At 36.5% G+C, this 24,814-nt stretch overlaps 1 protein-coding gene across 1 annotated transcript in view; it reads right to left on the reverse strand.

The window, feature by feature from the left end:
• Positions 1 to 24,814, reverse strand: part of WDFY3 (WD repeat and FYVE domain containing 3) — a 208,769-nt gene that overhangs the window by 161,040 nt on the left and 22,915 nt on the right. The gene's annotated exons all lie outside the window — the stretch shown is intronic.

Below are 24,814 nucleotides of genomic sequence, written 5' to 3' on the forward strand. Positions count from 1 at the left end.
CCTGGCCATACACCTTCCCAGCAGGTATTCCTGCCTGGGGGATCCAGCCACACTATTTCTCCATTTCTAATTTTGGATTACTAGGAACTGTGGAGAATGTTCTACAAGTCTGCGGATTGGTTACAACATAAAGTTATGATCCCTCGAGGTCAGGACTTCAAGACCAGCCTGAGCAAGAGCGAGATCCCGTCTCTACTAAAAAATAGAAAGAAATCAGTCGGACAACTAAAAATATATATCGAAAAAATTAGTTGGGCATGGTGGCACATGCTTGTAGTCCCAGCTACTCGGGAGGCTGAGGCAGGAGGATCACTTGAGCCCAGGAGTGTGAGGTTGCTGTGAGCTAGGCTGACGCCACGGCACTCACTCTAGCCCGGGCAAAAGAGTGAGACTCTGTCTCAAAAAAAAAAAAAAAAAGTCCAGGAAGAACACCAAGCAAGATAAATACCTAAAAGGCTACATGTAAGTATATTATATTCAAACTACAGAAAATCAAAGACAAGGAGAAAATCGTGGAAAAAGTGTGATGAGGTTGGGGGGTTAAGAGGGAGGGGGAAACATCTTACCTATAAAGGGACAAGGATAAAAGTTATAGCAGATTTCTCATCTAAAACATGCAAGCAAGAAGAAAAGGAGTGTTAAAGTGTTAGAAGAAAAACTCACCAACCTAATTTGCCAAATTTCCACCCACCAAATTCCTAGGAATTCTATATCTAATGAAATTATCCTTGAAAACTGAAGGAATAGCTGGACACAGTGGCTCACATCTGTAATCTCAGCTACCTGGGAGGTTGAGGTGGGAGGATCACTTGAAGTTCAAGACCCAGTTGGGCAACGCAGCAAGACCCCATCTTAAAAAAAAAAAAAAAACAAGTGAAGAAAAAATAAGGATTTCCTCAGACAATCAGAACTGAAAGAACTTATCATGAGGAGATCTTCTCTGTGAGAAATGGGAAAAGTTCTTCAGGGAGAAGAAAAATAATATAGGTCAGAAAATTGTATCTACATTAATGAAAGGAAGAATGCTGTAGAAGAAATAAATGAAGGTAATATAAATGTTGGCTTCTTCACAGATTGATAATACAATAATGAGGATTTTTATTACAAGTTCTTTCTTTCTTTCTTTTTTTCTTTTGGAGACAGGGTCTCATTTTGTTGCCCAGGCTAGAGTACAAGTGACATCATCATAGCTCACTGCAACCTCACATCCCTGGGCTCAAGCAATTCTGCTGCTTCAGTTACCAATTAGCTGGGACCACAGGCATGTGCCACTCACCTGGCTAATTTTTCTATTTTTTGTAGAGATGGGGTCTTGGCTCTTGCTCAGGCTGGTCTCGAACTCCTGACCTCAAGCGATCCTCCCACCTCAGCCTCCCAGAGTGCTGGGATTACAGGCGTGAGCCACCATTCCTGGCCTATTATGAGTTCTTATACTTTATACATTTAGCTAAATTTTGCTCTTCCAATTAGTTACCTCAGAAGTCCATGTATACATAATAACGCTGACATGGCTCAAGAAACTTTTCAAAACTCCTCTTTAAGAATTGCTTTCAGAGCATTTTATAGGCTACATCTACAAATCAGTGTCATCATATTTTACCAAAAATGGAATTACCCAGCATACTCATTTGCTTTAGTTTCCAAACATCCTCAAAATAACATTTGCCTATTACTAGATATCAAATTCATTCAGAAGATTGAAAATTCACTATTAATAATCACAGGAATGCACTGCAGACTCGTGGCTGAATCCCCAAGTGCAGTAGCACTGCTGGAAGCTAATTCCTTAACCGTTCACTGTACGTGAGGTACTGTGGGAATACTAACTCCAGTTTTTACCCTGTCCGTAATGTGGCCATGCTCATTCTTCTAAAATTCCAGACAGATCAGTGTACAATTTCCCTTAAAAGTGACACAGGTGGCTGGGATGGAAGCGAGTCAAAACTCTTTGCAAGGCATAAAAAGGCTCCTCAAAATCCGGTGTGCACATAACTTTGAAGCTGTACCTTTTGCCCTATCCCTGCGCTCATCCCATGCTCTGATCACATCACTCAACAGGCCATGCAATTTCAAACACTCGATGCTTTTCCCACAGTCTTTCCTCTGTCTGAAAGGCCAGATTTTTTTTTTTACTGCCTAGAAACCTATCATGGATAGTTCATGACCTTACTTCATCCTAAAGCAATGTGAACATATCTGCATAGTAGTAACTTGATCATTAATTCAGAGAAATATTTATCAACTCACTCATCTTCTCACCTGAATAACTCTCTTTTCCAACCACAACTACCTCTACTTTCAGTAGCTTATATTCACTATGCTCTTGCCACCACAGCAATTAAAGACAATAATTTGATAGAGAAAACTTTTTAAAAATTTAGAAGAAAATGCTGGAAAGTACCTTATCACCTCAGGGCAAGGAATAAATGTCTTTAAGAAAATACAAAACAGAAACTACACACACACACACACACCCCAATCTTATCAAAATTTAAAACTTCTGTACATCAAAATCCAACAGAAAAAAAGTAAACACAGAAAAAAAGCCACAAACACAGAAAAAAAGCCACAAAAAAAGCCACAAATTGGGAAAGAAACATTTGTAGTATCTGTAATAAACAAAAAAGTATTAGATCCAAAATATGTAAATAATGCCTTCTAATCAATGAGAAAGGCAAATAACCCAGTAGAAAAATGGACAAGAGACAAATAGGCATTTCACAGAAAAGGAAACATGAAGGACCACCTTGTATAAATGGTTATACAATCTCCTTAGTAATAAAGGAAATACAAATTAATACAAGAATGAGTTTGTCTTGGGCAGAATAATGGCCCCAAAGATGTTTACACCCTAATTTCTAGAAACTGTATATGACCTTATATGGCAAAAAGGACTTTGCAAATGTGATTAAGTAAACGATCTTGCAATGAGAAGATTATTCTATATTACTGGAGCAAAGGAGGAGACAGAAGAGTGAGAGGAGATGTGACCATGGAAACAGAGGTCAGAGAGATGATGTGGCCATAAACCAGGAATATGAGCATCCTCTAGAAGATGAAAAAGGCAAGGAACAGATTCTCCCCTAGAGCACCCAGAAGGAACACAGCTCTACAGACACCTTGATTTCAGCCCTGTAAAACCAATCTTGGACTTCTGACCTCAAGAACTTAAAGATAGTAAGTCTGTGTTGTTTCAAGCCACTAAGAACAGGGTGATTTGTTACAGCAGCAACAGGATATTAATACACTATTGTATATCAAAATTAAATGTGACTTCCAAATTGGTTAAGATGTGGACAAAAGGGTTATATATTTTAAATGTAGTGTTTATGGATTGGCATTATCTAGTAAAATTGAACCTGTGCACGTCATATGAATCCACTCCTAGGTATATACCCTAGAGAAACTTTCCTATGTATGCACAAGGAGATGTATAAAAGAATGTTCATAAGCAACAGCTTGAATTGCAAAAATCTGAAAATACAAGTGTTCATCAATAGGGGAACCATAATTTCTGGTATATTTACATAATTGAATGTTACACGAAAGTAAAAATGAACAAACTCACTACATGAAGCAGTATGGATGAATCTTAGAAGTTGAATGTTGAGTAAAAAAGGCTGCAAAAGTTAATATACTATATGATACTTTTTTAAATAAAGCTCCCAAACAAGCAACACTGTACACATGCCTATTAATATATTGTTTTGCTTGTACGTGTGTATATATAACATTTTTTTCATTTTGTTTACATACACCCACAATGTAAAGCTGGGGATCAATAGAAAATTCCAGGTCATTTCTAGAAGGAAGCAGGGAACAAAGTGGGGAGGAAGCGCATGGGAAAATTTTATGATATCGATAATATTATACTTCTTAAGTTCAATGGTAGGTCTTATTATGCTTCTTAAATTGTTTGTCACAGATATATACAATTGATGTTTTTCAATTTAGCCTGTTCAAGTCCATGTTTTCATGTAATAGATTTTACTATTTACAAATCTTGCAATTTTTTTTTTACCATAGACATGCATCGACTGCTAAGCATTACATTATACACTTTTACTTTAATCCATTTTTCTATTTCAGTCTGTGTAATATTCTTTTCTGTCACAGATTTCATGGAATCATGGAAATCATTTGTGTTTATCTGGCAGCAAATAACATAGCCCCCTGTGAACTGTTTGCTTAAATTTAAAGAATAAGCAGAAAAAGCTATCCTTGCTTCATCTCAAACATATCATAAGGATAAATAAATAAGACATTACAGTTATTTCTGGAAGTACTTTGAAAGAAACAGAGTTACATCTTAGGCAAATTCTCTTCCATTCACCAAGTCTCTTTCTTAGCCTGTCAAATTACATCCCTTTTATTTTGAGGGTTGAATTCAAGTGTCATTTTTTTTTCCAGGAAACAATCTAATTGGTCTCTAACTAAAATATGATCTTTAAGATCATAAAATAAAAATGATTGTTAAAATCTGCTTATCTACTTCTGTTTTAATGTATATACATTTGTACATTAGTATTTGTAACCATGAAGCACATGAAAAACCATCATGAAATGCAATGTTCAAACATTCCCTTAGGAAAGGTGGTTCAGAGAGGTGACTTTCCCTAACTGTCAGTAAGCAGCACAGATAGGACTTGAATTGATGCCTTCTGACGGCTCTTTGCTCTCTGTAAGAAACCTGTTCGTTCACCTGTGCGTATGTCTGTGCCATCATCTCAGACCCACATCGCAAATTCACGTGCTCATCACCTAGAAAAAACACGCACTGAATACCCACATCAAGGCTCTTAGTCAACAGCCAACAACCTAGTCTGATCCCGTCTGAGGCTATTTCTCAACCTACCACAGGTATAGTAAAAGCATCTTGGGATTTATAGAGGGTATCTCCAGAAAATGAGCAACTCCACCACCATTCCTTGAAAAGGAATCTCCGGTGAGGTCGGTGATCTATGTTTTTTTATGTTTGACTTTTTAGTGTTTGGCATAATACCTCGCACGCTGAAGGTGCTTGATAAATGTGTAACAAGCCAGATGGGAAATGCATGGATAGAGTGAGGCAGAGAATGCCTCTATCCAAATTATTAAATATTATATATGTATATATTATCTGCTCTTTATTCACTTAATAAGGATTATATAAATGAAAAAGATTAGGAAAATTATGAAACTCTTAAACAATTTTTAAAAGAAAAGGTGATACTAATATAAATATCAAGGATACAAAAATTACTTGTCATTGGATTTTATACCCTTCACTAATCGCAGTATCATTTCCCTTACAATTTTTGCATTAGATAGTCTACCCATGAAATATAAAAATGTATTTACGTCCTCATGGCTAAGGAATACGATTTCACTAAAGCGGTTGAGGGATAGGAGTTAAAGAGTAGAGGGAATGGATGAAGAGGAAAAAAGAATTTAAAAACCATATCTCTGTCCTTCTACCATACCAAAACATAAGAATGATTACCACAAATAGCCATGTCCTAATTACATCATTTCACTGTTGATCACATGTAGCCTATTTTAAAAAATGCCTTTGGGGAAGAAGAATGAGAGGAGAAATGCTATTCTTATCAGTTAACTATTTTGTAACTCCATCTGAAATAGTGACAATATTTTAACTATATTGTATTTCTAATTTCTGAGGAAATAAGTTGCTAAAGTAAATAATTTTGCAAAGTACAAAGCAGTTTATCACATTTTTCTTGGTAAGCCTCATCATCCTCTTAGAAGGAATACCATGTAATAAAATACATAAAATACTATCTTGAAGGAACTGGCACAGACCCTCTGGCAGTAGGAAATTGACTACTTCCTAGATTTATTTTTTTAACGTTTCATAATAAAGCCTAACTCTTATTATTTTGGAGAAAAATCTAAAAAGAAAAACACCGCCTTTAATTTCAGGACTAAAGGATCAAGCATACCTACCTGTTATTCTCATCCTGTTTGTCTCCTATCATATTTTACAATTAACAGCTCAACTAGAGCTAAGGAAAAGGGAAAAACTATACAACTGAAATATTCTAGTTTAAATATTTGCTAGCGGGTTTAGCATTTGGAGATTAAAATTAAACATATAATCTATTTCAAATGTCTAGACTTTTGAATTTAATGGTTGAAATAGAAAATATAAGGTACAAGGAATAAATGTTTCCATATAAAGTATATAAACCTAAGTTTCATTTTGTTACCCAACTCCCCCTAGAAAGCACATATAACTTCTATTTAGTGATCAAAACAAAATATACACATGTGTTTGTGCTGTCTCAAAATTACAATCTAAAAATCACAATTTGGGCTGAGCAAAATTTTTCAGGTAGGGAAGAATACAATACAGCCTTAGAATTCAAGAAACTTTCAATTACTTTTTAGAATTTTTTTCTTTCTTTTGAAATTACACAAAACAAAGTCATTCTATGGTCAAAACTGAGTCACTCTGAGACATTTTAGTTGATTTTGGTTTATGCATATATTTTTCATCCCAGCAGAACACACAAAGTCATTCAGGAATACTGAGAGCTACAACTTTAATTAGTTAAAATATTTGGACTGGTTTTTCAAAGTAACCTATTCCCAAAATAAAACTAATTATTTATCTAGGTTTTTAAAAAATTTTTCACTTGCCTTTAGCTTCTGAATGATTTAAAATTTTTCATATCACTTAATATAGTCTCAGAGTATATAAATATTTAATATACTATCAGATTTTAGACAAGATGACAACTCATTTAATTTCAAATTCAGATTTCTCTTGAAAAGCACAATTTGACATTAAAACAAAACAGAAAGAGACCCATGAAGCAATTATATTTAAAGCAACTGATCCAAGAATCCTAATTATATTTAAAGAATATATAATTATATTTAACGAAATTTATCAAGAATTTCCAATACGTATGTTTCAAGAACCATAGTGGTTACTAAAGTGTTAAACACAATGTAAATGTGTTTATTAAGGAAGGTAACAGGTAACAATGATGATGAAACTTGAAAATTACATTATGTAATGTTTAGATTTTGAAAATAATCTTTTACCAAACCACAGTAATAGAACAAGTAATAAAAACCAACCAAAGTAGAGATGAGAAGGCTCAGAAACAGACCTATCTATGTACTGGAAACCTAAGACGGGATAATGGTTACAGGAAAGGGTACATAACAATCATGTAGATGGTACCCAGAAAGTAATTAATTTTAGAATAAAATTAGACTCCTACCTAAAGCCACATACAAAGGTGGGCTCAAGATGAATTAAAGGTAAACTATAAAGTTATAGAAGAAAGTATATAAAGATAGCTTTATTAATCAGGTAAGAACTTCTGAAACATAAATTCAAAACCACTTACCATATACAAAAATAAAATGATAAATATAATTACATCAAAATTAAATATTTTAATTACATCAAAATTAAATACTTGGAAAGGAGATTGGGAACCAATAAAAAAAGGGAACACAAGGGGGGAAGATATTTGGAATATCTAAAACTGACAGGAATTAGAATTTAGAATTTATAAAAAATTCTTAAATTAACAAGAAAAATACAGCAATCCAATGGAAAAAGGAAAAAGATATGAATGAGCAACTTGAAAGGCAATGAAGAGATGTTTTAATTTAATTTACTAATCAGAGAAATGCACATTAAAACAAGGAAACACCACTTTATACCGATTATAGGTCATTAAATATGAATGTCCGATTTTGAATCAAAAGTGTAGTTTATTATATTTCAAACAAGAAGCAGTACAATTAATCAAAGTATGCACCTAAACTATCAACATAGTTTTGTCATCTTAATGGTAGCTCATTTATGCCAGCAGCAAAGAAGCCTGGAGAGCGAGTGGCCAGGAAATCATGAAAGGCATTTTCCACAGCTTGTTGAGAACTGAGTACTTTTCCTTGCCAGAAGTGGTCCACAGCCTGGAAGAAGTGGTAGTCAGTTGGTGCGAGGTCTGCTGAATACAGTGGATGACAGAGTTTCCAAATTAAGCTGCTGTAGTTTGAACAGCGTTGTTTGTGCGACATGTAGTCAAGCATTGCCTTCTAAGAGGATTGGCCTGTCTCTATTGACCAATTGTCGGTTGCTTCACGGCAAGCATCCTCATAATTTCATCCAGTTGGCTGCAGTAGACATCCACTGTAATCGACTGACCAGGTTCACGAAGCTGTAGTGGATAATACCAGCACTGGACCGCCAAACAGACACCATCAGCTTTTTGTGATGAATATTCGGTTTTGGGCTGTGTTTTGGCACTTCATCTTTATCCATCCAACCATTGCGCCAAACACTTGCAATTGTCAAAAAGAATCCATTTTTCATCACATGTAACAACACAGTATAGAAACAGTTCCCCTCTATGTCGTGACAGCAAAGAAAAGCAAGCTTTGAGACTATTTCTCTTCTGACACTAGTTTAATTCATACGGTGCCTATCTATCCAGTTTCTTTACCTTGCGCATTTGTTTCAAATGCTCCAGTACTGTTGGAATAGTGATGTCAAACCTTGCCAGTAATTCACGCATAGGTTGAGATGGATTCTCTTCCACTACAGCTTTCGGCTCACCATTATTCACCTTGGTCTCAGGTCACCAACGTGGCTCATTTTCAAAATTAAAATCACCAGAACGGAACTTCTCAAACCATTGACATGCTGTGTGTTCACTAGCCACATCCTTTGTTGATATTTTGAGCTATTTGCACTGCATTGTTTCCACAACAGAACTCATATTCGAAAATAACACAAATTTTTGACTTATCCATGGTTTCACAAAAATTGCTCTAAAAAAATGTGAAAGACAATCACAAGCCAGAACATGCATTTGAAAGACTGAGGATGCACCTTCCCAATAAACGTAAAACAAGAAATGTCAAAGTGAAATGTCAGAGATATCAACGGTCAAACTTAGTAGTAGTTAAGGAAATTGGACATTTCATACTTAATAACCTAATAGCTTATAATAATCAGAAAGCTGGAAAAAGCCCTATGTTCTTACACACGTGGACAGAAACTACAAACATGACTGGTGGGAAAACAGAATGGTATGGGATCTAACAGGCAACCCTGCATTACTGAAAATCTTTCATTCTGTTCTTACATCTATATCCCAAAGAAATTCTCTCATGGGGAGGGATTTGTTGGAGGCTGTATAAGAAATTACTGCTGAGAAAATGAATAGGCAATGCACAGTCATATACTGTCATTTAAAAGTATGTATTTTCGATCTGTTTATGATGGCTGCATCTTAGAAATAGAGTGATGGGTGAAAAGCACTAAGAAATAAGATGAAATATATATTATAGTACCATTTTTTAGAAATTAAAAATACACACACACAAAACATACATTTTGCAAAAACACATACTAAGATAACACCTACTGTTATAGAATGGTTGTGCCTCTCTTTCATAAAATTTATCACTCTAACAGAAATAGTTACTTTGCAATATTTCTGAATTTAGTTCAATTAACCGTAACAAATCACTGTTCTATATAAGAACATATTTACATTAGACAACTAAAATATAATACTTAAATACCAACTAATTCATTTATTAAAGTAGTCTCAACTGAACTGTATTTAAATCAAATACATGTATTTTTTTCTAAAGTGATTCTTAGCTATTTCTCAATGTAGCCATTTTATTCCTGTTAATTCTCTATTCAATGTTAAAAAATTGCCTTAAAAGAAACTTTATCTGCTCAGCAAGTAACAAGAACAAAATTATATCTTTAGAAAAATTTAGGTAAAAGTTGTTTTTTGTTTGTTTGGTTTTTTCTCCCAAATGTTTGTGACTTAGAACAGCTCAAACAAAATAAAGTCTGGATAGACTTCTCCACCCTCTTGGGGAGGAGGAAATGACTGTCTCGGCCATAATAACTCAACATGTTTTGTAAACCCTGAGGGAAACAGGATCTGGCCCAAAGAGGGAAGAGCTAGACCAATCACCTTCTCTCAGACCCAGAAAGATGTCTGGCATCAGAAAGAAAGGGAGAAATAACACTAGTTTTTTAAGTAATATCAAAATAAATTGTGCAACTTTTAATGACAAAATGAATCTGACCTTCTTCCAATCTTCAGACATGTCTAAATAGGTCCAATAACAAAAAGGTCACTTTGGGAATACCAAGATGGTTCTGTTAGTATTCAGTAACCTGCATTTGGCTTTAATAAAAAAAGAGCAACTTCCTATTAGTATTTTGGGGTCATTACAACTTAGGCAAAATCTCCCATTCTTTCTGTGGAAATAGGATGAAAATTATGATCTAGAATGATGATTTATACAATATTCTGAATGATGAGTAATTTATAAATAGTTAACAATTATGCTAGGTAGGTCCTAGCATAATTGGGATATAGTGGTGAAGATCAACAATAACTAGCACATGTCGCATTTTACCATTTGCCAGGAAATGACAACTCATTTAAGATAGACAGGATATCTGACCTCATGGAGTTTAGAGTCTGGGTGGTAGCAAAGATAACGAAGGATGATAAAGGTGATGCATGTTATACCACCTACATATAAAGGTGAAGAAAGACTAGGGAAATGAACAGTTAGGGAAACCTAATCTAGCTGCAGGGAGGCAGGCCTGTGGGCAGGAAGAATGTCAAGAAAGAGAAGTACATTTTTAAAAGACTTTCAACAATAGAAGAAAAAAGTGAACTTCACTGGCCATCCTCAAACCATTCTAGCCAATCAGGTTTTTGCAGCTTTGTTCTTTGCATATGTTAATTATTAACACACAAATTTTTCTGCTGATTGGTTTGTAACCAGTTTTTGCAAGTGGAAAACACTAACCATTCTGCCCTTGAATCATTTTTAAAAGTCTAAAGGGACAGTACCAGCAATTAGTAGCCAAGGCTGGATCAATCCCTGAGGAACTCCAGCTTCCTGCCTCTGTGTCAGTCTTTATCTAGGAAATACAGAGACTTAAGATTCATAGCCAAGTACAATGCTAGGTATTTTCACAGAAATTTACTCATTTATTTCCTATAGCAAAATGGTACAATGCCCACTTTATAGATGAAAAAAACTGAAGCTCAGAGAGATTAAGCAATTTGCCAAAAAGATCCAATAACTAGTATTAGCTAAAATTTGAATTCAAGACACACAACTCTAAATCCGGTTCTCTTCTTATTAAATGGAAGCTGACTCTGTCTTTATGAAATAACTTTATTTAGGAAAGTAATGGCAATTTTATTTTCTAGCTATTCCTTCAAGAGATAGTACTATTTGGTCTTCCTTAAAAACATTTGGACAAAATTATCAAGTATTTTTGTCCCCAAGAAGTAAAAAACACAAAACCCGTGTTTCCTTTGTGCATCTTCCACCAAGGGTGTAACCAGACTGGTAACAAGAAGTATGACTCATGAGTAATATCTTGGCAGAGACTGCTTAGTATCTCAAGATACACTGACACATAGGGAAATGTTATATACACCTAACTACATTTTCTTTTCCTTTGAGAGTTTCCTGTTCTCTTTAGTTCAAATCTTCCCCAATCCTAACATTATTCCTCAGCCCCTAATATTCCTTAATATTCAGAATATTAAGGAAATAATTTCTTGGCAGAATTCATAAAAGGAAAATACAAATAAAAGGCTATTATTAGCAATTAAATTCAGTGATGTACTATGTAATTTAATAAGTTCTGAGCAATCTTTTTCATTAACGAAAATGAGATAACCTTGGAAGAAACTCATTCCAACATCAACAGTAACTATTCACCTTATTCTTCTGTGAATAAAATAATGTACTTTTATGTCACTGCACTGTGATTCAGTGTTTACTTCCCTTCAGCTGCTTTGTATTAAAAGATGCCTCTACTCTGCTGCTTCTTGCCACCACAGTTTTTGGGGGTGGGGACATCTGTTTCTGTTCCTGAAGCCTCAGTTGCTTGCCACTATGTGTGGCCTCTATACCACCTACTGTGGGTGAGCGCTCTGTGTTTAATATCTGTAGATGGTTGCACACTTCCTCAATTTGTTCTAATGTTCATGGTATTTGGCAGCAATTCTTGCAGTCTGAGGCTTGGGATTATGGTTTTCTCCTCATTTCACTTAAAAGCTTTCTTCCCTATTCTTTTAGTTATGTTCAGTTAGCATTTGGAAGAAGTACAGAATATAAATGCTTTTACTCAATCATCTTTAAATGGACTTTTTTCCTTTCCTACCGTAGATAAGTTTATAGGAGGTACATCTAGAGAGGGGTAGCACTTAAATTTCTCAATCTCCAGATGTTTTATTTCAATCTCTAGATTTTCCCATTTGAAAATTTGAGAAATTCCAGACCACCAAGATTTACAGACTTAAAACTATTGTTTTAAAAAATAATTTAGCACAGAATCAACTTATATATATATGCATGTATCTATAAAGAATACAAACTTAGAAACTACAGTAAATTTCTATCATGATCATTATATTCAAGCTAAGAATAAAAGGCAGATAAATGTCAATATTCAAATGAAAATGCAGTAGAGAATAAATAAAACACAGAAACAATATATGTTAAATAAATACAGCATTACTACTTTCAAGAACATAAACCCTAGTTTATGTTGATAAAGGCTTACTTTGGTTTCTGCTTTAAATAATAGTCAAATTGTCTTATACTTACATGAGTGATTTGCATGAAAAGTATTCTAAATCATCAACCATCTAAAGGTACTTTAAAAAATGTCAGCTCTTTTAAATAAGTAAACATTTTCCTCAATCTCAGTTATACAAATAACTTAGTAAACTCTTTCTTCATAAATATACAATTCAGACTAGCTCTTACTAAATTTTCAAAAACACTGAATTAGTGAGTTCAAATGATTATAAAGCAAGAGCACAAAAATGTGTGTGCTTTTATTTTCTTGTTCATTTAATAACACTTTTTATTAATACATCTAAGTACTCTGCTAGATGCTAGTAATAGAAAGATGGATTACATTCTACCTTCCAGCAGCTCTTGGTTAAGCTAAAAGATATAATATAAGCAATGATAAGTGCTATAACAAACAATAATGAGTAAGTAAACAAGACGCTATGGGAACACAAGGAAGAAGCAGTTAACTATCAATAGAGAAGCAAATTAAACTGTATGTACACAGAAGAGAAAGCACAAGACATGCTGCTGGGTTGTCCAAGCAGTTCAGCAGAGTGGGAACACAGAGTAAATACGGGGAAAGCTGGAGATGAGTCTTGCGTAGAAAAGGCAGATAGGCAGATCCTAAAAGGCCTTACGTGAAAGGCTAACAAGAAACTGTCAAGCAGGAGAGTAATATACGTTGAGAAATTATTTCTAAACATAGTGTGAAGTGTGGGATGGATACCAGCGGTCTGCAACCTTTTTGGCACCAGGGACCAGTTTCATGGAAGACAATTTTTCCACAGACTGGGGATGGGGGTTTGGGGGTGGGGGCATTTCCTGACAGGCCACTGACTGGTAATGGCCTCGGCCTGGCAGTTGGGAACTGCAGTTTTAAATGATCCTTCAACATAAAGGCAGCGCAGTGGAGGTAGCCGTGGGCGCCATGGTGTGAGAGAGGAGGAGTAATGCCACTGACACAGGACTAGCAAACTGGGAAGTGGGTATCTTTCAGGATCACAGGGAAGAGATGAAGAGGACTTGGAATTCCAGGCTGGGTGCCAGGAAGAATGGTAGTGCCATTAACTGAGCTGGAAATAGAATAAAGGAATAAGAATTAGCACAAAAGATAAAGAGAGACAAATTTGGACGTGGGTAAAATGGTAAAAGAAAATGTGAAAAAAAAAAGAACCCAAAAAACTTGGGTTCAAGAGAGGGAAAGTTGATGTGTGCACCTAAATAACACATCCAAACAAGAAATGCCATACCAAATAATAAGAAAAGACCCTCAGTTTTGAAGAATGTGAGGTGGTTTTCTATTTTCCAAACAGAAAAAACTATAAGCATATTTATAAAACTTTTAAAAAGCATTTTTAGTCATTGAAAATTATTTTTTGAAATTTAATGAAAGCATGGAGTTAAAAAGACCATACTGAACAGAACAGTAAAAGTTAATATCCCATCACAGGGCTCCAGTTCCGCTCCCCAGAGCATCATTACTAATTTCTTAAATATCTTTCCGAAGATACGTTAAATAGGTGTAAGCATATAGGTAGGTGTACATACAATACACATCCTCCTTTGAATAGCCTATTAGAAATAAATAATTCTCAAGATACATATGATATAGTGATCAAATTTGTAAATGGTAACTCTATAAATCAAGTTCATTTAAAAAGCCATTTCTACTCACAAGTAATTTACAGTCTTAATTTACCAACAAATTCAATGATAATAAAGATTAAAAACAAAACCCCACTAATTTCTCTTCCCCTACACTGACCTTTATTTAGGGCGCTCCTTGTATAACAGGTTCTGAATGTATGAGCACAATAGGGCTCGCTCCTCTTGTGGCATTTTACTCAAGACTCAAATCTGGGCTCCAACTAGAAAGGGGTAGGCGGAAGGTTATAAATTAGTCTCTAATTCAGAAATTTTCCTTGACACGGGTGGCCCAGGTCCTCTAACCCATACACGAGGGATTTCAACCCTAGCTGGACAATAGAATCAACTAGAGAGCTTTAAAAAATATTCTGATGCCCAGAACCCATCCTACTCCAATCAGAACCTCTGGGGCTAGAGCTGGGCACGGTTTTTATAGGCCCCCCAGTTGATTCTAATGTGCACCCAGGGTTGAGAGAACCATCGCCACAGAAATGTGAGGATCAGATTTTATGGAGGTCACCATAACCTTCTTATCTTGTTACGAAAAAATGTTCAACTATGAGAAATGTACTTCTAAAACACTTGAGCCAAGGTGGCTCTAAATCACCAGAGTGCTCCTAATGCAGGAACAGCAACTCTGGAGAGCCTACGAGGCAACACTCAATACGTACTCGCCTCGCGTTCTCCGAACAAGCCTCACAGCCCAAGACAAACTGACTCTGGAGCCCGCATTATGGAAGAAACAGGATCAAATACTGGAAACGCCATTAAAATCTTCCTAAATTACAAGTAAGCTACATTGTTAGAGACAGCGAAACCTGTATTAAAATTTAACTCAACGGCAAGATACAATGACTACTGACTGCAACAACTGCTTCAGAGGTGAACAATGGCAGCCAGTATTTTTATGTGGGTATTTAAACTTAAATTCAAATTAATTTAAATACATTAAGTAAAAAATCTAGTTCCTCAGTTGCATTAGCCATACTTGAAGTGCTCAAGAACTGTCTGTGTCTAGTGTCTACTGTATTAGACAGAACCAATACAGACTATTTTCAACTGTCACAGAAAGTTATATTGGGCAGTGTTGGCTTAGGAGTAAATGAAGCCCTGAAACATCATACTGCATTTGTGAATGCATGTATATTCTGGGAAGATGACCTGTGACTTTTACTTCATTCCCCAAGGGGATCGTGCTCAATTGCCAGACCAATGATTTCACTGCCACGGCACAAGCCCACAGAACAAAGGAAAAAGTCTGTTTTCCAAAGAGTTAACTCTTGTAAAAAAGCATATTGTATCAACAGTGCAGCACTTCCCACCCACAGACAGAACCTTTCAACCATCACATCAAGACAAGCGGGACTACTATTAGTACAAAATGTTCTTCCCACCGCCTAACGCTGTTACGGTCCTGGGGCTTCACTGCTTTTTCAGAAGAGAAAAATTAATAAATAGTAACCCTAACTAGAAAGTTATACCTCCTTTGCTTTATTCATCATCTCCAACTTCATTAGCTATTGGTACAATATATCCAAGATGATCTGCCTTCCTTTTAACCCAAAATCCCAGTTTTTGTGGCAAAGTGAATCACAACAAAATAGAAAGCTAATTCTGCATTCCACAGATAAAACAAACACAAGCGGCAACCCCCCCATCCGCATCTGCAGGACCTTGTTCCTAAGAACTCCTGGGGTACTTGGGTATAGACCTAAGATGTAACACCTACGCTGTCATCAGGAACTTACACAGAACAAAGACATAATCTTGCAGGTGAGCTCCCATTGGGTAAACAGCGTGGGTTTGGCTTCTACACTGAAAAGGTTTCATGCCGTGGTATGATGGCTGCCTATCCAGTTTTACTCAATTTCTAGCATGAAATTAACTGTTTAACTGATTTAAAAATACAGCAGCTCTCTGATCCTTTGCTACTAATACTTAAAAACGGCAATGTCCCTGAAATGTTCCACCATATCCAACTAATTCAAATACAAATTACTGAAAAAAGGATATGTACTTTATTTGTGAAGAAAAGATACATCCAAAGCCAAAAGACCACACATGAATATGAATGAAAGTAGAAGGCAAAATGAATCCTCAATATAAGACATGACAAAAACCTGTCTTGTCATAAATCATGTGCATCTGCTGTGTGCACTATAAGGTCTGAGTTCAGTAACATCCCATAATTCAAATGTTACTAAACTATGTATTTTTTAAAAATTGATGAACTAGAAGTTTGGCAATTTTTTTATCAAGATAAACATACATTTATCATGTACCTGGCAATCCCATTCCTAGGTATTTACTGCAGAACAGAACAGGGGTTGGCAAATTATAGTCAGGTACCAAATCTAGCCCACACCCCATTTTTGTAACTAGAGTTTTGTTTGAACACGGCCCCATCCACTCACTTACGTGCTCTCCATGGCTGCCTGCATACTACAACAGCAGAGTAGCTGCAACTGAGACCCCATGGCATAAAATACTTCCTATCTAGCCATTTACAGAAAAAGTTTGCCAACCTTTGCACCAGAGAAATGAAAATTTTTGTTCACCTGAAACCTATACACAAAAGTTTTCAGCATCTCTATTCTATGGTCAAAAAGTGGAAACAACCCAATGTCCCTCAACAAGTGAGTAGATAAACAAACTGTGCAACACTCATACAATTCAACAACAACAAAAAAAGTGAATTATTGATACATAAAATAACCTGGATGGTTCTCAAAGGCATTATGCTGAGTGAAAGAAACCAGTCTCAAAAGATTACATGTTGTACAATTCCACTTATGACGTCTTGAAAAGAGAAAACTATACTGATGGAGACAGATTAGCGGCTGGCAGGGGTTAGAGGTGGAGGAAGACTGTGATTATAATGGGATAGAGCAAAGAAGTTTTGGGGTGATAAAACTGTTCTGTACTCTCACTATGGTAGTGATTACACTAATCTGCATATGTATCAAAACCCACAGAGCTATATATCAAAAAAGGTCAATTTTACTTAATTAAAAATATAAAAAATTCAGAAAACAGTATCTTAGTCCATCTGTGCTGGGATAACAGACTACCTGAAACGAGGTAGTTTATAAATAATAAGAATTTATTTCCTCACGGTTCTGGAGGCTGAGAAATCCAAGACCAAGGCACTGGCAGGTTGGGTTGTCTGGTGAGGGTACTTTCTGCTTCTAAGATGGCGCCTTGTTGCTGTATCTGCTGGAAGGGAGGAATGCTGCGTCCTAACGCGGCAGAATGGGGAAGGGCAAGACACCTAATGCTGCGTAAAGCCTCTTTTATAAGGGCCTTAATCCCATTCATGAGAAAGAAGCCCTCATGGTCTAATCACCTCTTAAAGGTTCCATTAAAACTCCTGTTGAAATTTAATCCCCAAAGTGGCAGTATTGACAGGTGGGGCCTTTAAAAGTGATGAGGCCGGGTGCAGTGGCTTGTACCTGTAATCCTAGCACTTTGGGAGGCCAAGGTGGGAGGATCACTTGAGGTCAGGGGCTCAAGACCAGGCTGGGCAACACAACAAGACCCCATCTTTACAAAAAAATTTAAAAATTAGCCAGATAGGCCGGGCGTGGTGGCTCACGCCTGTAATCCTAGCACTCTGGGAGGCCGAGGCGGGCGGATTGTTTGAGCTCGGGAGTTTGAAACCAGCCTGAGCAAGAGCGAGACCCCGTCTCTACTAAAAATAGAAAGAAATTAATCGGACAACCAAAAATATATAGAAAAAATTAGCTGGGCATGGTGGCACATGCCTGTAGTCTCAGCTACTCGGGAGGCTGAGGCAGTAGGATTGCTCGAGCCCAGGAGCTTGAGGTTACTGTGAGCTAGGATGACGCCACGGCACTCTAGCCCGGGCAAAAGAGTGAGACTGTCTCAAAAAAAAAAAAAAAATTAGCCAGATAATGGTGGCACACACCTGTGGCCCTAGCTACTTGAAAGGCTGAGGCAAGAAGAATGCTTAAGCCCAGAAGTTTGAGGTTACAGTGAGCAATAATTGCACCATCGCACTCTAGCCTGGGCAACAGAGCGACACCCTGACTCTAAAAATTAAAAAAAAAAAAAAAAAAAAAAATTAGGAAAAAAAAAAAGGTGATTAGGTCATGAGGGCAGCACCCTCACGAATGGATTAATACATTCATGGGTGAATGGGTTATCGGGGGAGTGGAAGAGGAAGAGAGACCTGAGCTAGCACACTCAGCCCCGTAGCCATGTGATGCCCTGTGCCACCTCGGGACCCTACAGAGGGTCCCTATCAGCAAGGAGGCCCTCACTAGATGGCGTCCCTTGACCTTGGACTTCTCAGCCTCCATAATTGTAAAAAATAAATAAATAAATAAATTTTTCCTTCATAAATTACCCAGTTCCAGGTATTCTGTTATAAGCAACGGAAAATGGACTAAGACACCATCACAATGGCCATTACGCTTCAACACCTGAAATTTGGAGGGGACGCATTCAAATCACAGCAAACAGCTTAAAGAAAAACAATAAACTAACAAGAAAACAATTGCTAAAAATTCAGGACAAAGAATTTGAGAGTTTGCCAAGGAAGATCGGATCAGAAAGTATGGTCTGGGTCGCTATGATCTTGGGTTTCATTCCTGGTTTTTATCATCGATTCACTATAGGACATTAAATCAATAACCTATCTCAGTATTTCTCTGTGATTTTTCTGCACAAAGTTTGACAGGTTGATATCCAAGGGTGACTATAAAGTCCGGAATGCAATATTTCCTCTGTCAAATATGACATACCGCATGAAGAAACACTGCGATTCAAGTTATCTCAGAAAACCTCCATTCTACTCTCCAGATTAGCCATACACATGAAGGCGTGGTTCAGATCACGGCTGTCAGCCCTTTTCACACACTCACGTTTTCTCACTCTGCTCTCAGAGCTCTTTACCATCTCCAGGCTGTCAAGAAAATCTGGCATCTTATTCTGTACATACACTGAGAGACTGTGCCACATATGTTTTCGCTCCGTAACATGGTCTGCAATTTTATTTCGGGAAACTAGACCTGCAGATTGCCCATCAGCAGTCTGTAAACTGTCACTAAGAATTAATCAAAAGGTAAATCTGGTTAACACAAAATAATTACCAGAAGAAAACAAGAGATAGGGTGTCGTGCTTTCACAGAAGCAACAACAAAAACAACTTATAAATTACTTATATATTTTGTAAATTCAATAAAATAGTATTTTAAAAAATCAAACATGAAAAACTGGAAGAAGATTAAAATCTCTGTACTAGCAAAAACATTCAGAGTAATTGCTTCCATTGTGTATAATTAATAGACCATGTCTCAAGTTAAAACTGGAAGACAGAGAACTCAGGAGTGACCACTAATCGTCTGTAAATCATTTACATGGACAAAGATAAGGAACTATTTAGACAGCAAAATAAATTTTTCATGACGACAGAAAGTACATCCAGAAGTCCCAAGCATTGTGGTGATTTTAAGATGTCAGCAAATTCTTTCATACTCTGACCTCCAAGAGGAAAAGCCTGTATCTCCATTTCCCCCTTAAATGGAGACTCACTTCTAACAAATAAAATGTTGGCAGTGATACTATGTGACTTCCAAGACTAGGTCATAAAAAGGGTTCAGATCCTAGCTCTGTCATTTATAATCATTTACCTCTTTCAGGTTTACTGTCAGGATCAGAGATAGCATATGTAAAGTCTTTCACTTGGTGCCGGAGTAACAGAAGTTTAAGAAATAATTTCTAACCAACCACTTGTAGTCCTTAAAATCCCCTAGAGGATGTGTATCATAGGATTTAAAAATGAAGAGTTAATTATGTTATTGAATGAATGAATAAAAGTGACAAATTGCTGAAATAAAATCACGAAGAATATAAAGATTTTTTTAAAAAATTCTTGCTATTATGTTGAGTCAAATGAAATTGCCAGTTTTGTTAGCTCAGAAAGGGTAGAGTATCAGTAATTTTTATGGTTCAATCGAATACATGTGGAATGTTTTCCCATTGGTATTATTAACACATGATCGCATATTTCAAGCTAAAGGAAAACCTCAGGGAATACGTAATTTAAGCATAAAAAGCTTGGAATATTTTCCATAGCAGAGTACATATAAAGAGAGCTTGTTTGAGTCATTGCTTTTATTTAGAATGGAGAGGGGGAGAGAGGAGGAAAGAGTAAGAGTGAAGAAGAGAAAAAGAGAGGGAGAAAGAAAGGGAAGGAGAGAAAGAAAATTAGAAGCAGATCTCATAGATTCAAAGTAAATATTTTTATCTTCACCTTGAAGGTATTAGATTGTCTGATTTTATACCTGAAAATAAATAATATGCAATTGAAAATTATACATTAATAATTACAAAGCTTTAATACATAAGAGTAGAAATACTTTTTATAATACTGTTAATTCATTTTCCCACTCATGTGACTTCAAAAATATTTGAAAATAAGCCTTATTTTAGAGTTCCATTATTTAAGAAATAACCTCCTTTGAAGGCAAAAACAGTATGTAAACATTAAGGAAAAAATAGTTTCAAGTAAGAAACTATGCTATACACACATTTATGTGATATATGTCTCTATCTATTCATATCCATCTATCTAAAACCATATAATAGGGAAAATATGTATGTTAAATATAACACCTTTGTTTCAAGGTAGTTCTACACTCACATACACACATATAAACAGATTAAGAGCAAGGAAAGGAAAAAATAAAAGAATACTGGGTTTTAACTATGCATGAGACACTGTACTAGACACATTAGATAAATTAATTCACCTAATCTTCAAAACAACTCCGATTTTATTTCTTTTAGCAGATCAGGAAACAGAGGCTCAGAGAGGTAAAATGCCAAAGTCACACAGCTAACAAGTGGTTTTGTTATTTATTCAACAATGACCAGCCCGGTGGAGACTTAGACCTTTTTCTCACATACTACACTGCTGCCAAAATTTTTTAAAAACAAGAAAGTATACATATCTTTAATATATATCAATATAAATAAACCAAACTTTCTCTGCTGTTTGTCTGTGCAGTGGTTTGTTTTACAAAGTAAGCAAGAATGTGGCCCATGCAAACAAACTATAAAAACCAGAGTTCCTAGTGCTGTTCTCTTCCTAAAAAAGGTTCTTATCTATTCTACAACTTCGAATACCATCTGCATATCTCCTCCAAGCTCTGAGTTCTGGGACTGTATAACTGATTACAACCCGACATCTCCACTATATGACTTGCAGACATTACAAAATTAACATGTTCAAAAATAAACTCCTGACTTCCCTTCTCTCTGATCTCCAGTCTCATTTGAGGATATTACCACTCACCTATCTGCTCAAACCAAAAAACCTGTCCTCACTTTTCTCTTCCCTCACATTCTTCAAGTCAAGTCCCAGTGGTTCTACCTACAAACTACATCTGAAATCCATCCTTTTCTCTCCCATCACTGTAGATCAAGCTGCCATCATCTTCTACCTGGACTACTAGAACGGTCTCCTTACTATTTTCCTACTTTCTCTCTTGTCTATTCTCTCTTTTGCAGCCAAAGGGACTTTTTTGGAGTTTGGGGAGGGGGGACAGAAACCATAATATGTAACTTCAAAACTCTTCAACGGCTTTCAACGTGTGGAATAAAATCCATACTCCTTATCACCTTATCATGGCCCCTTAAACACTAGATAATCTGAGCCCTTTCTACCTCTCAAACTTCATTCCACTCTCCCCCCGGACATCTCCAGGCATCCTTTCAACTCTTCGTACACCAACTGCTCACACTGCAGGGCCTTCCCTCCTTCCTGTAAGTTCCTGGCAGGGACAGCCCCTTTGCTTCTCAGCTTCAAGGTCACCTCTCTCTACAAGCCTTTTCTGAAAATGCAGAAGTGCCTCTGCCTTCCCAAGATCCTCTATCACCTCATCTTCATTTCTTCCATAGGCAGCGCTTATCATTATTGGCATATATCATTTTATCTGTTTATCATCCAGCTGTCCACCAGATCATGAACTCCAAGTAGACAAAATATGTCTGTTTTGTTCACTGACATATACTCGACAATTAGGAAAATGCCTGGCACATAATTTTTTCTTGAATGAGCAAGTTAGGTATATTAGGCTAAAAAGACTCTGATTTTTATATAATTTAAACTGCCTTAAGCTACAAGTTGAAAAGATTATTTGAGGTTTTCTCTCTTAATAAAAGTGTGTAAATACAATTCACAAATAGATGTGTTTCATTTTTTAAAGGCATAACGTAAGCCTCAAAGCAGTGAACTTTGTGTCAGATTCCTTTCATAGGCAATAAAGAACTTAAGAGATGACTTTCTTATTCTATTTCCAGGATCTAAGTGAAAGAGCTGCAGGAAGATTATAAATATTTAGATGATAATTAGCTCAATTAAATAATTACATTTATAGGCAATCTGACTACCTTCTATCATCACAAACATGTAAAATACATATACTTTTTACATATATTATTTTATATGTTGGCAAAACAGTGTAAGTGCTCGAGAAAGATAAATATAAGACTCTACCTGAATACCCAGGACCCAGTATCAGGTTTCCAAAGAAGAAGGGAGAGGAAGAAGCGAGGAGTGAGGAAAGGGCAGAGGATGACAGATGAAGGAGCGAGAGATGTACCAGTTGGGTAATGAAAGGTATCTATGGCATACTCTGAGCTCTATCTAAAGGCGATAAGGAGACAATGAGAATTTTAAAAAGCAGAGTGAGAAAATCAGGATTTGGATTCTACAAAGAGGACTCTTGCTGCAGTATGGAAAAGGGTTCCAAAGGATCCTCCTCTAATGCAGATAGTTAAAAGGAAATTGCAGCCATCCAATTTAAGCTACGGTGATGGCCTGAAATATGTTAGCACTAAGGACAACAAGTGGCAGGGAGAATCAATAGATAAAAACCTTAACAGTCATTTATAACTGATAAGCCCAACTCTTTGTATATTCTAACCTTTTTTATTGCTGATATCAAGTATAGTTTTTTTTTCCTTTTAAGATAAAAGGACCAAGAGGATATTATATTACCTCTCCTTGAGTATTTAAGTGAGATACATTGGAATACAACTCATTGTTCTTATTTGGCTCAAGAGTTCTTACTGTTCTTCTAAGGCCCAAATCAAACTCTTTATGACATCAGTGCCCATAAATTTTCAACATAAGAATCGCCTCTAAGCTACAATATAAGCTCTTCGAAGGCAGAGACCATGTCTTAAACATCTTTCTATTCCTTGCCCTGAGCTCACTGCATCTAGACCATACCAAAAATTCAAAAGATGTTTATTGAATGGATTCACTCTAAACTACATAGAGAATTTAATGGCAGCAAAAAGGATGGTCTGATAATTTTAGAAAGAGGTTTGACTTCAAAAATGCTAAGATAATAGGAAGAACAGCTTCTGCTGACCAAGAGGCGGCAGACAAATTCCTAGATTAAGAAAATCATTGATTGATAATTAGTATACTGGTGAGGGAAAAAAAAAATCATTGAGGAGAAAGGATATCTGCCCAAACAGGTTTTGAATACAGACAAAAGTACCTTATTCTGGAAAAAAACACCACGAAGAACATTTATTATTAATAGTAAGGAAGAGAAGAGAGCACCAGGATTTAAGGCAGGAGGAGATGAGCTAACTCTACTGTTTTGTGCAAATACAGTTGGGTTTATGACCAGGACTGCCCTTATCTATTCTAAAGCTAACACATAAGCCCTGAGCGGAAAAGACAAGCACTCACAGATGCTAGTCTTTTCACAGTACAACGAACAAGAAGGCCTGAGCGAGGAGAACACTTTTTCTGGATTGGTTCCATCAATGCTTTGTCTTTGAAATCAGGAAGTATCTTGCCAGTAAGGGACTGCCTTTGAAAGTTCTTTTGATATTAGACAATGTCCCTGACCTCAAGTTCAACACCAAAAGCACGCAAGTGGTCTACCTGCCCCCAAACACAAAGACTCTAATTCAGCCTCTAGATCCGGGGGTCATAAGGGCCTTTAAGGCTCGTCACACATGGTCCTCTATGGAGAGAATTGCCAACATTATGGAAGAGAACCCTGACAGAGCATCACGAAAGTCTGGAAGGATTACACCACTGAAGATGGCACTGTTGCTACAGAAAAAGCTGTGAAAGACATCAAGCCCAAAACAAATTCCTGTGGGAGAAAACTATGTCCACATGTGCATGACTTCACAGGATTTACGACAAAGCCAATCAAGGAAATCACAAAAGAGATTGTGGATGTGGCAAAAAAAGAAAAAAAAAAAAAAAAAGGCAGGGGGTGAAGGGTTTTAAGATACAGATCTTGGAAAAGTTCAAAAGCTAATAAACACCACACCAGAGGAATTAACTAAAAGACGACTGGAGGGAGATAAATGCTTCCAGCCAGTGCCAGGAAATGAGGAAGAAGACACAGAAGAAACAGTGCCAGAAAACAAACTGACGTTAGGCATCTGGCAGAAGCATTTTGATTATTCAAGACTGCTCCTGACTTCTCCTACAACACGTACCCTTCTGTGATAAGGGCGCTGAAACCAAAGCAAATGGAGGAGGAAGGAT

Source organism: Propithecus coquereli, unplaced genomic scaffold (genome assembly GCF_000956105.1).
Source record: "Propithecus coquereli isolate 6110/MARCELLA unplaced genomic scaffold, Pcoq_1.0 Scaffold26, whole genome shotgun sequence".
Taxonomy (NCBI): Eukaryota; Metazoa; Chordata; class Mammalia; order Primates; family Indriidae; genus Propithecus; species Propithecus coquereli.